Genomic DNA, 19,409 nt, shown 5'->3' on the forward strand with positions numbered 1-19,409 from the left:
AATCAGGTAACAATACCTATTTCTTCATGTGACTTATAATATTTTTAAAACAAAAAGCTAAATAAAAGTACTTGAGTCATATTGGTTGCATAAATACATTTTGGGAAGGTCAAAATTATTTTAAATTATAAGAGAAACAATCATATTAACCTAGTAGCTGCTATGCTCCAAATGCCATGCTAAGATTTTTACAAATGTTATCTCATTTGATTCTTAAAATAACCATTTAAAGTAGGTGCTATTATTAATACAATTGAAGAGCTTGAGGCAAACAAAATTTAATGATTTGCCAAAAATCACACTGCTATTGGGGTTCATTTGAACTCAGGTTTTAATGACTCCAGACTCAGAGCTCTATCTCCTGTACTAACTATATATGATATGATATGACTGAAACAAAGCATAGCATAATACTAGTTTGAACTTTGAGGTACAGAGGATAGAGTAACTTTCCTGATGTCAGGAAGAGTTATCTTTCTGAGTTCAAATCTGTCCTCAGAAACTCACTTCCTGTGTGACTCTTAGAAAGGCACTTATCTTGTTTGCCTCAGTTGCTCATCTGAAAAAATGAGCTGGAAAAGGAAATGACAAATCACTCCAGTATCTTTGCCAAGGACACCCCAAATGAAGTCATGAAGAGTTAAGCATACCTGAAAACACTGAACAATAATTTGATTTTGACAACAATCCTGTGAAGTAGGTACTCATATCATTCCCATATGTGTGGATAAATTAAAGTTCAGAGATTAAATGAGTCACACAGATAGTAAATGTCTGAAAACAGGATTTGAATTTAAGTCTTAATAACTCCTAAACCAGTATTTATCTATTGGGTCATCTGAATTAATAGCCAATGCTGAGTTCCAGGTCACCAGAGAAAAATTAAACAAACATTTACTCCTCAAAGCCTGTTCCATCCCATTCCTAGTGCTTAACATATGTAGCTACATTGGCTGGATAATATTAATAGCATTTTGTAGTGCTTTAAATTTTTCAAAGTACTTTGCACATATTACATCAGTTGATTCTTAAAACAAGTATGTGCTATTTTACAGATGAGAGAAAGGAGGCTGAGAAATTTAAGAAACTTTATGAAGTATTAAGGATCTGATTCAGGATTTTAATTCAGGTCTTCCTGACTAAATCCTAAATTCTATCCACTGCATGAACTAGTTTATTTAACATATTGGGGATAAGGAAAATCTGGGACAATAATTATTGAGAAAAATGTAGTTGGCAAAAAGAGAGACATTAAAAGACAAGCTCAAACCCTATCTCTTATTCATACTGCCTGTGTAATCAAGGGCAAATCATTTAAGTTCTCAGGGCTCTCAGCATCTCTCTAAGACTCTCCTGAACTACCTTGGACTAATGAAATCACTGTTCTATTTTTTAATCTTATATCATATATCCACATACAAAAAAGGATAATTGAGTTTGTCCAAAATAATGGCAAAATGCTTGAATGAGGTTTTTTCAGTTGATTCATGAAAATCTGAAAAGCATAATAGCTTTACATTTGTCTTTCCCTCAAATATATAATAAATAACTGTCAGGATTTCATATATATTCATTAGACATTTGGGTTGTGATTTCTTTCCAACTTGGAGATCCTAGAAAGCAAAGGTTTCTCAGGTCACAGAAATATCTTCAGCACAATGCCAACTAAATATCCTGCCAATTGCTGAGTTAAGTCCCAGGTCGCTCTTTATTTTTGGATTTTATTTACCAAATAAAGAGATGGTCCATTAAGTATTTAATTGTAATATTTGTAAATTGTGTTTATTGGACAAATTACTATGATTAGAATAAATTTATTAATAAATTATCACCAGAAAATTCACTACAGGTTTGTTTATTTCTTTTCCTAAATGAGTAGGGGCCTTAGTTATTTTTCATGAAAAGAACAGAGAGAATTGACAGTATTGAATCTCCACTGGTAGCTAGTATATTCAGCAATGAAGCAATTGAATCATGAAATCCTTGAATCATATATTTATTTAAGAAGACAAATATGGACACACACACACATACACCTTTTTACAAATTGATCTTACTGCTTTACTTTTCAGTAGTTCTAGGCAAAATCAAGGAAGAAGAGAATAGTGGCATGTGAAAACCAAATTCACCAAAAATCACTCATTTGATAATTATTTACTATGTGGTAGGCATGTTGACTGCAGGGAATATAAAGAAAGGCAAAAGGATGGCATTTTCCCTTAAAGAGACCATATTCTAATTGGAGAGACAATGGACAAATAACAGTGTAAACATTGGGTATATTTAGTGTAAATGGAAGGTAATTTCAGAGGCAAGGCATTATAAATAGATATGTTGCATAAAGTGGGGGAATGGGAAAAGTTTCCTATTTGAACTGAAGGAATTCAGAAAAATCGAGAGACAGAGACAAGGAAGCCGAATATTCTAGGCATGGGTGACAATCAGTGAAAATACACAGAGATGAAAAATCAAATGTGTTGTGGTAGTAAGATCAAGTAAATCAGTGTCACTGTATCAGAGACATGGTGGAAGAAAGTAGCAATGTAAGATATAAGAATATAGAGAAGATGATGGAGAGGGAGGAGATAATGAAGAGCTTTGAATATCAAAGAGATGATTTTCTATTGGATCCTGAAAGTTAAAAGGAACCATTAGATTTTATGAAATAGAGGAGGTTTCATCTTCAAATCAGCACTTTAGGAAAACCACTTTGACAACTGAGTGGAGAATGGAACAGGGTGGAAACTTGTGGCTGTGGGAACAGCTAAGTGCTATTGCAATAATGCAGACAGAAGGTGAAAGCCTGCATCAGATGGTACCCTTGTTAAAGGAGAAAAGGGGAGTATATGCTAAGATGTTATTAAGGTAATTGATTGGCTTTGGCAAAAGTTTACAAATTTGGAGTAGGGAGAGGAGACAGTAGGAAATGGAAAATTACACATTTTTAAGCTTGGGTGATTGAGAGGATGTGATTTTCTCAATATTAGTAGAAAAGTTAAAAAGAAAGTAGATGTTTTGGGGAAAACAGAATGGATTCAGTTTTATACATGTATTTAAGATGCCTATGAGACACAGTTTGAGATATTATTTTAGGGCTGGATAAGTATATGTATACTTACTTATCACAACATAGAGATGCTCTTTGAATCCATAGAACCTAATAAATTCACCAAATGAAATAGGAAAGAAAAAGAAGCAAATAAGACTTAGGAATGAACTCTTTTGACCATCTACCATTACCAAAATTGACCTGAACAAAGATTCAGCAAAGGAGGCTGAAAAAAAGTCAGACAGGAGGAAAAAGTACAGGAGAGATTGAAAGCTAAAAAATGAAAACCTAAAAAAGAAGAAAATGTCAAGATGTGGATGGGCCAAGTCAGAGGAATAAAGAGATAAAGAAGTATGAAGATTGAGAAAATATAATTAGATTCAGCAATTAAAATATTGTAGTAACTTGGAGAGAATAGTTTAAATTGAATGATAAAATCAGAATGCAGATTATAGAATTAATAAGAAAGTTTGAAAAAAATTGAGGCACCCATTTTTGATAGTCTTTAAAGAAGTCTATATGAGACAATAAATAAATCAAGCATACCTAGATCATAGAATTCATAGAGAGAAGATAGAAGAACACTAATAAGGTAGAAAAGCACTAAGTTATGAAGAGCTTCAACATGTAAAATTTTGTTGAATTTGTATGCAATGCACATACACATATGCACACCTCATATATATATATATATATATATATATATATGTGTGTGTATGTGTGTGTCTGTGCGTATACATATAAATAAATATAAATTATATATATATACATTCTTATTTTTAACGAAAATAGATTTGACTTGCATATTCAACTGATACTCATAATTTTATCTTAGCCAGATGAACAATTAGAAAGTTTATTAATCAAAGCTTTATTTAATTCCTCTAGAGAAAATAATCACTTGTTTCTCATTTAGATAGCTATATCCATTATATGAAATAAAAATTGTAAAATAAAAATATGCTTGTGAAAATTAAAATAAATTTTATTCATTTGCTGTCATCAAGAAATATATTGAGGAAATATATCTTCTTTAAAATATATGTAATTGATTAGTATTACTTGCTATCTAGAAGAGGGAGTAGGAGAAAAGAAGGAAAATATTTTGTAACACAAGGCTTTACAATGGTGAATGTTGAAAATTACCTATGCATATGTTTTGAAAATAAAATAACTTTAATAAAAATAAAATACAAAGGTAAGTATATATTTAAAATTATACATATAATGCTTCATGAAATTTCTGTTATATAAAAGGCAAGGAAGAGATATCCTATATTGATTATTTTAATACCATACCCATTGTTTGATTATTTCATCAACATATTGAGATCTTTCCATTTTCTTCTCCTTATTTTCAGCCTGACCCATCAGCTTAGGAAATTTTAAATAAACATTATTTAGTATGTAATATATTTAAAGAACTGTGCTGAGTATTTGGCAGTATATAAATTTGGATCAAATATTTCCCTGTTTAAATGATTTGACTAGGCACACAGTTAGTAGCATAGCTAATATTTGAATGGAAGTCCTTTGACTCTTAATTTTTCCTGAAAATTGGAAGAATGCCTCTTTTTTGTTTGTTTGTTTGTTTTTTATGATGATTCCTGAAATTATCCTTTCTACATCCCTTACTTAATGACATTTTCTAGTAGTAAAATAGATTACAAAAATATCAGAAAAAAGAAATGACCAATTTATCACATCTGACATCTAAAATATTCACTTAATATTATTTCAATTCTCCAATAAAAGGAGAGATATGACTTTTCTCATCTTTTTTTAAAGAATGTCTTCTTCTTAACAATATTGGTACCAACTCCCATTACCTAGAAAGGTAATTCATTTCCCAACCTCAATCTAATATATTTCCATACTTTACATTATTGTTTAAGTAAACTTCCTTAGTATTAATTTGATTATATCACAACTTTACAAAAAACAAACAAACAAACAAACAAAAAAAAAAAAACAATAACAAAAAAAAAACATTCAGGACTCCTTTTCTAAACAAAGTCTTAAGTTTCTGATTCTAATATATATGGAAATCTGTAATTTGGCTTCTAACTGTCCTTCATTTCCCCTCCATGTAACACTTTTCTATAGTGTAAACTCTGCTTCAAAGTGGAATATTGTTTATAGTGTTTTCTTTCTGGTTTCACTTGTCCTTGTAATTTTATTTGCATCATCACCCATCACTGGAAGTCAGTTTCACCCATATCTGACTGTTGATCCTAATCTGTTAGAAATTACAAAGTGATAAATTGTGATTTATGATTACTTTTGTCTCTCAGTTCCCAGCAGAGAAACAGTGGACTGCCATTATCAAATGAGATATCCATTTATAGTCATACCTAATGTGTTCATTACCTTTGTTTGATTCTATTTATTGGCATAAGGGAGGATTAAATGATAGCTATGATTTAACCAAGATATCATGATCCCAAACAGGGATTCATTAAACAGAGAGTATCCTTAAGAGTAGAGTCATCTTTAGGTAGATGAAGTAGAAGATATATATGTGTAGCAGATAAGAGAGTAAGTAGGAATTGGAAATAAAAATGGACATAAATAATTACACTAAAATATAGGAAGTGGCAAAATTATTATAAGAAAGCTATAACTAGCATTAGTTCCATTTAGAGAAGAGAGAAGTTCTGTGTTCTAAATCATTGGGCTGGGTCTTTCTATGTATCAGTGTTTGACAAATTTCTGCTACTTCTATAACTGATTCTGAAATTAATGAAATATGTAGGTTATCTTGAATCCACAATCTTCCAAACTGGCCATAATTTCCTGGAATGGGCATGATGTAAAGAACATTTTTTTTTGGTCTTGTGAAAAGATTTTATTTCTCTACTCAAGATGATATACTAATTGGTTAAATGATTACCTGCTAGCATTGTTGTGGAGGGATTTGCTATATTGGGGAAGATGGTGAATTCAAATATCTTTATGGTCACTTCCAATCCTCATCGTAAGATCCCATAACCTACATACCAGTTGATTAAACAAAAGTACTTGTATATACAAAATGGAGGCAGAACAGTGGCTGTCATGTCTCAAGGGAAGGCAAAAAGGACACAATTTTCTATGTAACTAATTATAGAAAGACAAGAGATTACAATTTTTGAGATTAAGTAGAAAGGCTCCCCTAATCATAGTCAAATTTTTTGTTATATCTCTAACCCACAATATAATATTTTAGTGGACTAAGGACTAGGGAATTAATTTAGAGGCTTTAATTAGTTTAATTAATTTAGTAGTCTAAAAATCAATAATCAGAAAGTCAATAAACATGTATTAATTGCCTGCCCTGTACTGGGTACTGTACTAAGTAATGGGGAAACAAAGAAAAGATATAGAAACAGTCCCACTCTTTCAAAGTTTATACTGTAATTGGGGAAGACAATACATTAAAGCAACTTTAAAAGGGGTGGCAAAGGATGGGAAATAAATTAGATGACTTGGGTTGTATGGTAGAGTGTAGCTAATGAGGGAAAAGAAACAAAAAAATGAGAAACAAACCAGTAATTTACTATAAGTAAGCACTATTCTAAGCATTGGATATAGAAAGTAGGAAGAGATGACTCCTGCTGCTTCAAGGAACTCACAGTCTAGTAAAGGCAACATTATAAAAACAATTATGTATAAAGTGGAATGAATTGGAAATAATAGAAATGTTAGACACTAAAAGTGAAGAATAGGAATCTCTTCCTGCAAAAGATGGAATTTAAGTTGCAGCTTGAATGAAGCTATGAAGTAGAATTGTAGAGAAAGAGAGAAAATTCTAGGTGTAGAGTACAGTTCTATGAAATACCCAGAATCAGGAAACAGAACTTCTTGTGGGTTTAAGAGCAAGAAGGCCAGTATCATATCATAGGAAGAGTGGTAATGGGGAGGAGAGGGAAAAGAGAGAGATTTAAGATGCAAAAAATTACCCAAAACAAAAGGGAAAAACAACAGGAAAATGAGAGAGAAGCAATTTATGAAGGATTTTGCATTCTAAATAGATAATTTTGCCTTTGATCCTGGAGATGAAAGAAAACCATTGGAATTTATTGAGTGGGGAGGTAATATGGTTAGACTTAAGCTTTATTAAGATTAGTTTGTGAGTTGAATAGAGGATGGATTGGAGTAGAGAGAATGTTAAGGCAAGGAAACCAGTCATATATCTATGAAATTATAAATTTAGATATTTGATAGCAACCTGATCAGTGGTGTTTCCTCATGTGTTTCCCTCATGGTGAAAGGAAAAACTTGGAAAAAACAGACACAATTTCTTCATTAATGAGTTCTATTAAAATATAACTTTTAGATAGAAAACAATCAGGTTTTTATGGTGCAAAGATAAGATTTTAATTACTTTCCTACTTTTTAAATTTATAGAGTGATAGCTCTTGTTCCTTCAAGTACCACATTGTCCTGTCTTTGGCAGTGTTATTAACTGTAGTTGTGAATTCAGTCACTTTGCTTCAAAATAAATGCATTGTTTCCACTTGAAAGAGTTATGCCATCCCATTGCTCTGATAAAGCTCATGTCTATAACTATACAACTCATCCTACAGAATTAAATTACAATATGTTTTAAAAGCATTTCTGGTGTGCTTTAGGGTCAAATGGGTGAAAGCAAATGTTAACAAATCTGCTGAAAGGCATATATAATCTGAATTATAGTCAGATTTATCTATGGTTATATCTCATGAGTTTTGAATTTAGCCAGTGACAAGGGCTAAAGTGAACTACAATCCATGAATACAGAAGGGAAGATAAGAAAGAAGTCCCAATGAATTTAGCTTGGATTTGGACAGAAAAAAAAATTAAAAAGAAAGGCCAAATGCTATGATAACTGGCATCAAAGATATTGTTAAGTTCGAATGCTCACTTTGGATGATTCAGAAGAAGAAGCTAATGTGGAGGGAAATTTTCAATCAGTAGCATTATACAAGTCAAATATTTTGGGGAATATGAAGTGGAATAAAGGTTAATGTATGTAACCAGAAGTTAATGGAATGCACCTGGAGATTACTACTGGTAATTCTGACATTTTAACTAGTGTTATTTCATGATGACGTTATGGTTTTTATTTTTGAAAACAGGAGAATGCAATTTAGGGTTCATTTCTGACTTGTCAAAGACACTTTGGAGTAAAGTAAAATAAAATACTACATGTGATAAATGATCCTCAAGTTCTAAATAATGCTGTTAGTTCAATGACTTTGATTACTTCAGTAAATAACTTCATCTAGAATGAGGTGAGGGTTCTTCTTTGTATGATTTCTCCTGGGGAATTTATTTTTGGAGGATATGGCTGAAATATATGTATGTATGTATATATATATATATATATATATATATATATATATATATATATATATATATATATATATATATATATAAAATAGACTCATCTAAAGGACATGTAACCCACTCCCATCATTTTAAATATGAAGAAACAGATCCAGGCATGTTGGGTAAATTGCATGAGGTCACAGAGACAGTAAATATTGACTTGGATTCACATTCTCTGATTCTAGAACCAATTCTTTCTATTGTGACATTCTGTAGCTATGATCTCATCCTTATAGCTGTTTCTTCCAATGATACAGATGACTTCACCCATTCAAAACTTCTCTTCATCTTCAAATCTGCTCTACATCCTCCCATAACATATCATGGGGGTGTGTGACCACAACTAGAAGCCATTACCAATATATTTTAACATTGCCTAGGTATCAGTGTATCAAATGGATTGTCTGTTTTCCCTCATTCTTGCTATGTGAATGGCTCACTTTCTTTTCTGTTCATATGTGCATTTGATCTTATTGTAAACACTGATCATCACTCACAGTTCATTGTAAATATAATTTCCTCTTGAGGGACTGGTAATTTTGTTTCTTTGGAGATGGTATTGCTATATCAGTCATGCAGTCTCACAAGCAAAATATTGGTATGAACAAGGAGGGATTTTGTTTGTTTTGTTTTGTATTGTTTCAATGAGAAGCTGGGGACCGTTGAGAGTTCTGATTAATATTTCCAATGCACCCAAACTATCTCTTTGCCTTCTGTTTTGTCCATCAGTACTGTCTACTGATGAATCAGCTTTTGGGGCTATCCATCCAACTAAATATTCTAGTCTGAACAATAGGCATCTACCCACTTTTGCATACATGTGTGTTCCTGTGTGTTTCCCTGTAAGGATTATTAGGCCAAAACTTTTGAGTGGTTGTTGTTCTTATTTAGGAGGCTCTGTAATATTCTGGGGCTTGATGCAATCAGCATAATGTCATCTGCAAAGAGGAGCATCTGGAGGACCTTACCAGCTATAGGGAATTCCTGTTCCATTTGGACTATGTGCTGGACATCCTCATGGCCATGGCATACACTTTTGGTGAGCATATGTTGCACTATTTTATGCCTCACAAAATGTTAATGAGCAGGAATCCTGAATATTTATTTCTATATTTGAGTATGTCAAGGAAGCCTATGTTTTATCATTTTCCCATATGCACACAAATAGTCATAGAGAACTTATGGGAAGACAATCTTTAAGACTGTTTTTGTGCTCCCAAATTCATTTTTAAGATTTATATTTTTCTCACAAATATACAATAAATGTATTTAGATATTAAATTATGTGGCCATACATATACAATCTCTGTCAGAGTTTGCAAAAGTGTTTTTTACTTTCATTGAAAATGCCATTGATAGGATATAGATTTAAAAATAATTTAGGTGTGCAAAGGTAGGGATATGATGCATTAATGGTTGATGTCCTTCCCATTGTCTTTTATATTTTATTGGATAGATAGATATTGATATAGATACATACACACCCACACACATACATATATATATATAGCATACATATATACATGTGTACTTGTAAGTATATATAAATATATTTATACAGTCTAATCTAGCACTATCTTCCATTCTTTCAGATATTTTTGAAATGTAAGTGACCTCAAAGTTGCATTGCTCTCAGCATGGAATTCTGCAGAATATATTTTATTCTGTCCAGCTATTCTATGTTTTCTTTATTGCCATTTCTACTTCCTCATTCAACACATAAGGGGTTGTGATATTAAAGTATAAATGTGATGGTTCCACTGTCATCAAGTTTGTAATTAGAAATCTTGGCAGATTTTTTTCCATTATTCATCTGTATACAAGACACTTTACATGTTCACTTTTAAATGTTCTTTGGATGACTTGGGTTAATTGGGTCTCATGTGAATATTTCTGCTATTTTTTCCTCTTCTGCTTTGGTTTTATGAAGCAATGCTATTCATGATATTTTAACATTATTCCCAGAAAAGTCATACATATTAGTTTATATTCTAAACCCATGCTCCTTTTGGCTGTCATGTCTTCTTTGATTTGTCAAGGACAATAAATATTTGCTTCTTAGGTGCTTCTTGAGATCTTTCTTTAATTTTTTATTATTTTCCAGCCCATTTTGAGGATTGGTTTATGTCAGTTAAACCTAAATAAAAAATAATAATAGTCTTTACCAATATCTGTTAATTTATCCATTTCTCATTTTTGTCATTAGTAACCTATTGAAAATGGTAAAATTGGAGCTGTTAATTCAATATCTTATCTTTTCATGTTGTCATTTCTTCTGCTTTGACTTCTCCAGATCAAAATAAGAAGTTATGAACTATTCTTCAATAATTTCAAATTATATTAGAAATTATTTGAATTCATAGGATCAACAGCAAAGCATGAATGTATCTAGCTACTATATATATATCACAAACATTGTTTTCCATATTTTATCATATGTGTGAATCATATTTTGATGCGATAGCTAAACTATTTTAATTTTTAAAAACATTACTAATCCTTGATGGTTTTACATCATGGTAATTTTTAATATATATTGAACACCCCCAATATATGATCCTTCCCTTATCACAGAGCCCAAAAAACAAAAAGTAATTTGAAGGTACCCATCATGACAACTATATCTAACATCACCTATATTGTTCTACATTTATTGTACTCTACCTTTAAAATTAAAGAAGGTTTCAAACATTTCCTCATTTCTTCTTTTGGGCCAGAACCAGTCATTGAAATCATGTAGCAATTAGCTTCATTTTATTTTTATTTTGATTTACATATTTTGTAGCCATGGTGTATATTATTTCCGGGTTCTGCTTACTTTTTACACCATCACTTTATATATTTTACTATAATTCTTGGAATTATTCATATTTGTTCACCAATTTTTAAAACACAAACTATTAGATAGCATCAATAGAGCATGATTAATATAGTGTTTCCCATTTAATGGGCATATACTTTGTTTCTACATTTTTGCTTCCAGAACAGATACCCTATGGACATGTTGGTATGCATGAGATCTCTCCTTCTGCCTTTGACATCTTTAAAGTTATATTATAATTGTATTTTTGGAGTCAATGAGAATGAACCTTATTACTTTTTAACATAATTTGAAAGTGTTTTTACGAATGATATAAATAATGTGATTTGTAGCTCCACCAACATTGTAATATTCTGTTTCTCTTTCTCTAGTCCTTCCAATTTTGATCTTTTATGACCTTTGCAAAATTATTCTATGTTATAGGAAATATTGAAATTAATTTAAATGGAATTTTACTAGTTTTTAATAGTTCTAAAAAGTTTTAAGTTGTTTAGATAATTTAATTTCAGGTGATTTGCCTTTTAATTGTTAACATAACTTAGATATTTTTCTCAATGCATAGCATTGAGTCAATTCCTATGAATTGAGATTTTCAGAATTTTTGTCATAAATGCTTGATGCTAAGATATTATCTAATTCATATTTTATTGTCTTGTTTACCTTTCATGCAAAAGTTCTTTTTAATTACTTCATATTATTTTATTTTGTCTTTTAATATCTCTATTAATTTTGTGTTTTGAATTTTTCCTCTCCTATAGTTATGAAAAATATAATCTATTCTTATCCCCTTTTATCTTGTGGCCTTTATATTTATAACAAAAACAAATATTTACATATTTGTTTACAAATTTTTTTCTTTGTTTTATCTTATTTGATCATTGTAACAACTCTGTGAAGTAAATGTGTGCCTTATAATGGATCCTATGTATTTAGGTTGGGGGTTAATTGGAAATGTTAATTCTGCAATATTAGAGGAGGCTGAGACAAGTTCTATATAATCCCATTCTGACCTCTTTTCCTACAGATTGCGCCCTCTGTCATCCCCATTCTTTGTCTCATTTCTAAATTCTCTTTCTACTGACTAATTTCTGTCTACTAATATACTCACATCTTCCCTATCCTTAAAAAATCCTTATATTGATCCTTCCACTTCCATTATCATTTTATATCTCTTTTATCCTTTGTAGCTAAATGCCTAGAAAAAGTGATCTACAATAGGTGCTTCTACTTTCTTTCTTTCCAATTTCTTTTAGTCCTTTATAAATAGGCTTTAATCTTATAATTCTGCTGAAACTTATATTTCCAAAATTACTATTGATCTTTTATTTACTGAATCTATGAGTGGCCATTTCTTAGTTCTAATTCTCTTTGACTTCTCAGAAGTTTTGGACACTGCTGATCATGCATCTTTAATATTCTGATAGATTTTGGGGACACCATTCTTCTGGTTTTCTTATCACCTATCTGATAGTTCCTTTTCTGTAATAGTTTGTTTGTTTGTTTGTTTTTTGGAATCTTTCTCTAGATCTTACCATCTAATTATAGGCGTTCCTCAGAGTTCTGTTTTGAATCTTCTTCTCTTCTCCCTCTATCCTACTGCATTTGGTGATTGATTTCATCAACTCTCATGAACTTAATTATCACTATAGTGATGATTTCCAAATCTACTTTCTGTCTAGTCTCTCTGCTGACCTCCAATCTTTTATCTCCATCTGCTTTTCAGAGAGTTCAAACTAGATTCCATTTGATATTAATTAATTAATAGGGGTTGGAAGACCATCCCTTATTAGAAATACACTAACAAATACAACTGAAAGTTTTGTATAAAGATAATGATTGAAATCACAGAAAGGATGAGGTTTAGTATGTAATGAGATATTATAAATACTGAGAAGAATCAAGCTAGAGTTTTAGTGGATTTTCATTGTTGGTACAGTTGTATTGAATGAAAATCCAGCAAAGGATATCGAGAAATTATTCTTAGACAAGTAGAAGAATAGCCATGAAAGAAAAATGCCATAAAAATATAGGGAGGAGAATTTATACAGGGAGAGTGGAGTCAACAATATCAAATATAGGTCAAGAACATGAAAAATGAGAAAATGTCATGAGATCACCATTGCTAATGTTAGAGAAAAGATTTTTTTTGAACTTGGAAGGAAGATGAAAATTTTTAGAACTGCTGTGGTCATTGGTAAAGGAAATTTATTTTGAAGGTGTGTAATGATTGTCTTGCTGCATTGAAGGCTCAGTTGAAACAATGTAATGAATGTGTAGTGAATCTAGTCAACAAGCATGTCAGACTGAATTAGAACATCACGTTTGAAATCTTTACTGTGATACCTAACACTGAACTCCTGGACAAATGCCAACTACTGTGCCTCCGAGATGTCTGTAGTACTTATTAAGTTGTAAAAACTGATCTTGCAATATGTATTTGTAGGGGAACTTTCCTGCCAGAAATGTCTAATTAGTCAATTAATCAATTAATTAGAAAGTTTTGTTTAAGCACATCCTATGTATTAGGAACTGTGCTGGCACTAGGAATTCTAATACAAAGAATAAACAATTCTTGCCTTCAGGGAGCTTTATGGATATTTAACACATGCATTAACAGGTATAGGAATAGTGACTGAAACTTTGATTTCTTAGTTATGAACAGTTTCTGGGTGAGGAAACTCATACCATTGTAGCTCAGCACCTTTTTTCAATCTGTATTTTTAGAAATTTGCCTAGATCATTGAGAAGTTTTTACTTGTCTAAGGAAACTTTACATACATCAGAGGAAAGACTTGAATCCAGATCTCATTGGTTTCAAAGGCATCTGATTCCCCTTTTGTAAACAAACATGCACAATGTAAAAGATTAATCTCTATATTAATTGAATTGATGATACTAATTTATATTTCTTTTTCTGCTTTCTCTCTCCCAGTCATGAGTTTCAAGACTATGTTCATAAAGAAATTTGGACAAAGTTCCTACTTTTTTTCTTTTTCCCCTTCTCTTTTTCTTTCATATTTTTGAAAAATAACTTTTATCAAATATATATATATATATATATATATATATGCATACATATATATATAATTTTATTAAAATTTCCCTACATTCACTTGTTCATTTATCTCATAGATTTCCTCCTTATTTTAGTTTTAATTTCATCATCTGAAAATTGTCTGTTCATATTCTTTGACCATTTATCAATTGGAGAATGGCTTGATTTCTTATAAATTAAAGTCAATTCTCTGTATATTTTGGAGATGAGGCCTTTATCAGAACCTTTAACTGTAAAAATGTTTTCCCAATTTGTTACTTCCCTTCTAATCTTGTTTGCATTAGTTTTGTTTGTGCAGAAACTTTTTAATTTGGTGTAATCAAAAATTTTTATTTTGTGATCAATAATGGTTTCTAGTTCTCCCTTGGACACAAACTCCTTCTTCCTCTACAAGTCTGAGAGGTAAACCATCCCATGTTCCTCCAATTTATTTATGATTTTGTTCTTTATGCCTAAATCTTGGACTGATTTTGATATTATCTTAGTATGTGGTGTTAAATGTGGGTCCATGCCTAGTTTCTGCCATATCATCATTTAAATTTCAATTTATTTGATTTGTCCTTTTGTGGTATTTGAACTTTTAAGCTTAATTACATTTCTTTTGTTTAATGAATTTTTCCAATTCAAATTTCTGTTTTTTTTTTTTAAATTCATTAGTGAAGATGTTTCAGATTTCACTCTCATATTTCAGCATTTTGTTAATGATTAATATCAGCTTTGCAGTAGAGAAGATTTCTGTTTGCAAGCCTATTTTTTCCAGCATATCATTCTAGCATTAATTATTTTTTTTTATTTCTCATCATTAAAAATACTTGAATGTGATTGAGACTATTTTTCCTTGATCTGTGAATGTTAAATTAGGATATTTTGGGGTGTAATATTGAAGTTCTGGATCAGCATGACTTCATTTTTGTGGATTATAACAAAAATGGCTTGTTGTGAGCGCATTATAAATAACATTGTCAATCACTGTAAAAGAATTTATCAAGATGCTATTTATCAGTTGTTCTGTTCTCAAGCCTCTGATCTCAAGAAGCTTAAAGTCTAATAGAGAAGACAATATACAGACAACTATGTATAAACAAAATATGTCCATGATACATTAGAGATAATCAACTCTAACTTTCATTTTTACCTGGTTTCTAATGATTTTGTTCAATTTCTATGCATGACTTTGTGAAGTAAGTTTTCTGGGTTTACTTGTTTCATTGTTTTTTGTATATTTTCCTCTAAGAGGTTAATAATTCCCATTGTCTTCTGGCATTCTGCTTTCAAGGGAAATTACTTTCTCTCTCTTACTGATTTTAGCTGCTTTAATTTTTTTTTCTTTTTTAATTTTTATAATCTCTGCATTTTTTTTAGTTTTGACACTATAAATCCCTTTATTTACACATGGTTCAATATTATTTGGCACTATTTGTTTGAAAGAATCAATTTTCTTTGTTTTAATAAATTGTCTCAATTTATAAATTGATTTCAAACAGGTTTTATCCTTATTTCTATCTTTAATTCTATTGCATTTCCTACACTCATTTTACTTATTCTAATCTTCTTTGTGAATATGTTTTGTTAATTTATTTGTGTATATATTTATCAAAGGATAACAGAATTAAAATTAAAAACCTGATGGGACAAAAATATTTTTCCAATCATCCTGTTATCATTTCTGGGACCAAGTTATTGTTTTGATATGTATGTTCATTCTGGATTTTTCATATTACTTTCTTTGATTCTATTATGCCATGCTTTGCTTTGGGCCCTCTTTTTTGTTATTTACTCATTTCACCACTCAATGTAATGTTGCCTAGGAGAATTTCATTTTTATGAACTATTTGTAAAGTTGTAAGATGATGAATAGGAATTGTTTTTGGATAAGTCCTCACTCTCAAAACTTTTCAGAAACCATAGTTTCTTCTAATTTGTTGTTACTCTTTATCTTTTCTCTAATTAGTTGGTAGTTTGATGAATCTGATTCAGAAATAATTATCACATTAGTAATTAGTAACTAGTTATTTTCTGTCTATTAAAATATAGAGGAAGAGAAGGGTATGGGAAAAGGATAAGCATTTAAAAACTTACTCTGTGCCAGATAATGTGCTAAGGGCTTTCACAATTTTTTTTTTTGTACCATTGTTCAGTGTTAGGTTCTTACTAAGTGCTAAAGAGATAATGAGATATTAGGTTCTTACTAAGTGCTAAGTTGGTACTTAAAAATTCTCTAGTTTGGGCCTTTAAAGGGAGTTTTACTCCCTTTACTCTTGGGGAGGAGCTTGCATGCTTAGGAGGAGCAAGTTCATTGGTTGAAGTAATTTTCCCAGAAGCCCTTGCATTATCCCACACCCATTCTCTGGGAGCATAAAAGAGGGTGGCACTGGAGAGATAGAGAAGAGTCTCTGCTCTAGGTCAGAGTTGGAGCAGCTCTCTGGAGGGAGAGAAAGTGTCTCTAAATGAGATCAGAATTGGTGGCAGTTAATGACAGCAGATCACCTCCCAGAGAGTGTTCTGCAGTTTCTGAAGACAACAGAACATTACAGTTCAGTGCTTAATAGCTTAATAGCTCTATTGCCTACTATCTTCATGAAGAAAATTTCCCTGATATAAAGTCATGAGGCTTTTATGTGGACTAAAAAGTGTTTTGTCTGTTACATATTTTGATCCTAAACTGTTTTTTAACCTTTTATAACTTCTCATTCATTTCGCTTAGTGTTAAATTTATAAAATATATTTATTATTATATCAGTGTATTTGTCCACTTTCTCATTCTCTGGAGAATGCATATAACAGACTCTTCTTTCTTTCCTTTCACCATTTCAGTATATATTAAATCCCATGATTTTTTTTTTCCTGTTTCCTTTATTGGAGTCAAACTTCTTAACTCCTACCCCTTTATCCCACCCAATTCCTATAGTTACCACAATACATTCACATCACTCTAGCTTAGATAACAACAGCAGTATTCTGGTTATTATCCCTCTTTTCTTCCCATTCCCTCCATCAAATAAATAATTTCCACACATAAGTACACAAATCTTTCTTAGCTGTGTTTATGTCAAAGTGCTTATAATTAACTGATTAACTGATTGTGGTTAATTGTAAGTAATCACAAATAAATGATATAAATGTCTTTGATAGACTTCTCTCCAGTCTTTTTTCCATTCAACAAGCACTTAATTAGTCCCTACTATATCTAAGTGACATGCTTGGATCTGAGAGAGATGCAAAAATGGATTGTTATATCACGCATTTGTATCTCAGCTCTGACCCTTCCAGACATGCCTATGGATCTTTGCTGCCTAATATGCCTGGTATGTAAAAGGAGGAAACTATACTTCAAAAGCCTACTTTTTCTCTAAATTTCTCATCCCATATAATCTTTGCCCTAAAGAACATTTTTAGGAAAAACAGGGAATAATCACCTATGATTTAAAAACAGTACTAAGTTGTCATGAGAAATATAACAATAGTTCCATAAATGTTAATGGGAAGAAAAAAGCCACTTCTGTCTAAGGATTGGGTAAAGGACCTCAATGTAGAGGTAGTATTTGGACATATCCTTAAAAGAAGAGTACAGGTGACTACGAGTTTGATAGGGCATCTGTGATTTTTACAGGGAATAGCCTGAGCAAAACCACAAATGTGAGAATGGGAGGGATATATTTGGAAAATGTTGAAAAATCTAGTTTGACTAGAAGAAGGAAAATTAAAAAAGGAATTTTTGCCTAAATTGATTTCCTCAAAGTCACTCCCACATTTAATTGACTTTGTTTACTAAACATTTCCTTTGTTACTCATTTGTACTGCATTAATTTACATCTTTTGCTTTTCTCATTTGTGAGTTTCAAATGGCTTTCTTTGATCTTTCTCCTTAAACTGTAAGCTGTGTAAAGCTAAGAAAAATATATGTATATTTGTCTATACTTCTGTCCTTTACTATTACTTGCTATTGTGTTTTCTGCAGAAAAGTTAAACATAAATACATGAGAAATATTGAATTACATAAACTGACTTAACTGACAGCTATATCATTTGTATCTCTGGAGAAAAGTTCCATTTTAGATCCTCCAAAAAATCTCTGGGTTAAATCAATCCTTTATCATCTTCATAATCAAGTCCAAGATTTTCTTTAGATTGATTCATGAAAAAAAAGGAAAAGAAAAAAAAATCTTCAAATTCAGGATTTACTCATGTGAACTCTCCAGACTTGTGAGGGCCTAAATCAAACCACTCAAAGCAGCTTCAGAATGAAATTAATGGCCTTCAAAAAAAATCCCATAATAAAGCCATGAAACTTCAATGTGATGATAACAAAACTTTGATGATGGTGATAACTTAAATTTTGATTGTAAGCATGTAAAATACTTTTATATATGTGGATAGAAATAAATGCTTATCTATATACATATTATCTAATCTATGTACATATATATTTATATTTGGTATTCCAACTGGACTTTACCTCTATAGGCCTATGTACAGAAGTGATTGTAGATATAGATATCTATCTATCTATCTATCTATCTATCTATCTATCTATCCATCTATCTACATATAGATAGATAGATAGATATAGATATAGATATACACATAATCACTTTTGTACATAGATCCATGGAAGTACTCTCAATTGGAATATTAAAAATAAAGGATCTTTTGACTTAAATACAAATAATAATAACTCCCGTCCTCTTAATAACCCAAAATTTGTTTGGAATTTATTTGAATAATAAAAATAGAATTTTTAGAAATGGTTTTATTGTACAAAGATATGGGCCACATTTCATGGCTTGTCCTAAGTAACCTTTATTGTATAAGTTTACCAGGTGGTGTGAGGTTGTTTCATTTGTATGTAGAAAGAAAAATTCCTGGAAAATATAAATATTCAAGATTTAATAGTGAATTAGAAAAGAGAATCAATAGCATCTAATCTATAATATAATTCTACACAAAACTTTTATAGTATTATATTTCTTTGGGCAGAACTATGGGACAAATTACCAAGGAAAATTTGAGCTGGTTAGGTGGTGTGGAAAAGCCCTGGCTATATCTAATTGGAAGAGTTAAAGTTGATAGTTTTGAGTAAGAGATGTAGAATACACCAATGAATGTAGAATACTTAAGAAAGTGATCAACAG

The 19,409-nt window shown here is 31.0% G+C and overlaps 1 protein-coding gene across 3 annotated transcripts in view; it reads left to right on the plus strand.

Annotated features, from left to right (window-relative positions):
- The window catches only part of MMP16 (matrix metallopeptidase 16), a 489,795-nt gene that overhangs the window by 317,736 nt on the left and 152,650 nt on the right, over positions 1-19,409 (plus strand). The gene's annotated exons all lie outside the window — the stretch shown is intronic.

The sequence above is a fragment of the Sminthopsis crassicaudata genome, chromosome 1 (assembly GCF_048593235.1).
Source record: "Sminthopsis crassicaudata isolate SCR6 chromosome 1, ASM4859323v1, whole genome shotgun sequence".
In the NCBI taxonomy this organism is placed as follows: domain Eukaryota; kingdom Metazoa; phylum Chordata; class Mammalia; order Dasyuromorphia; family Dasyuridae; genus Sminthopsis; species Sminthopsis crassicaudata.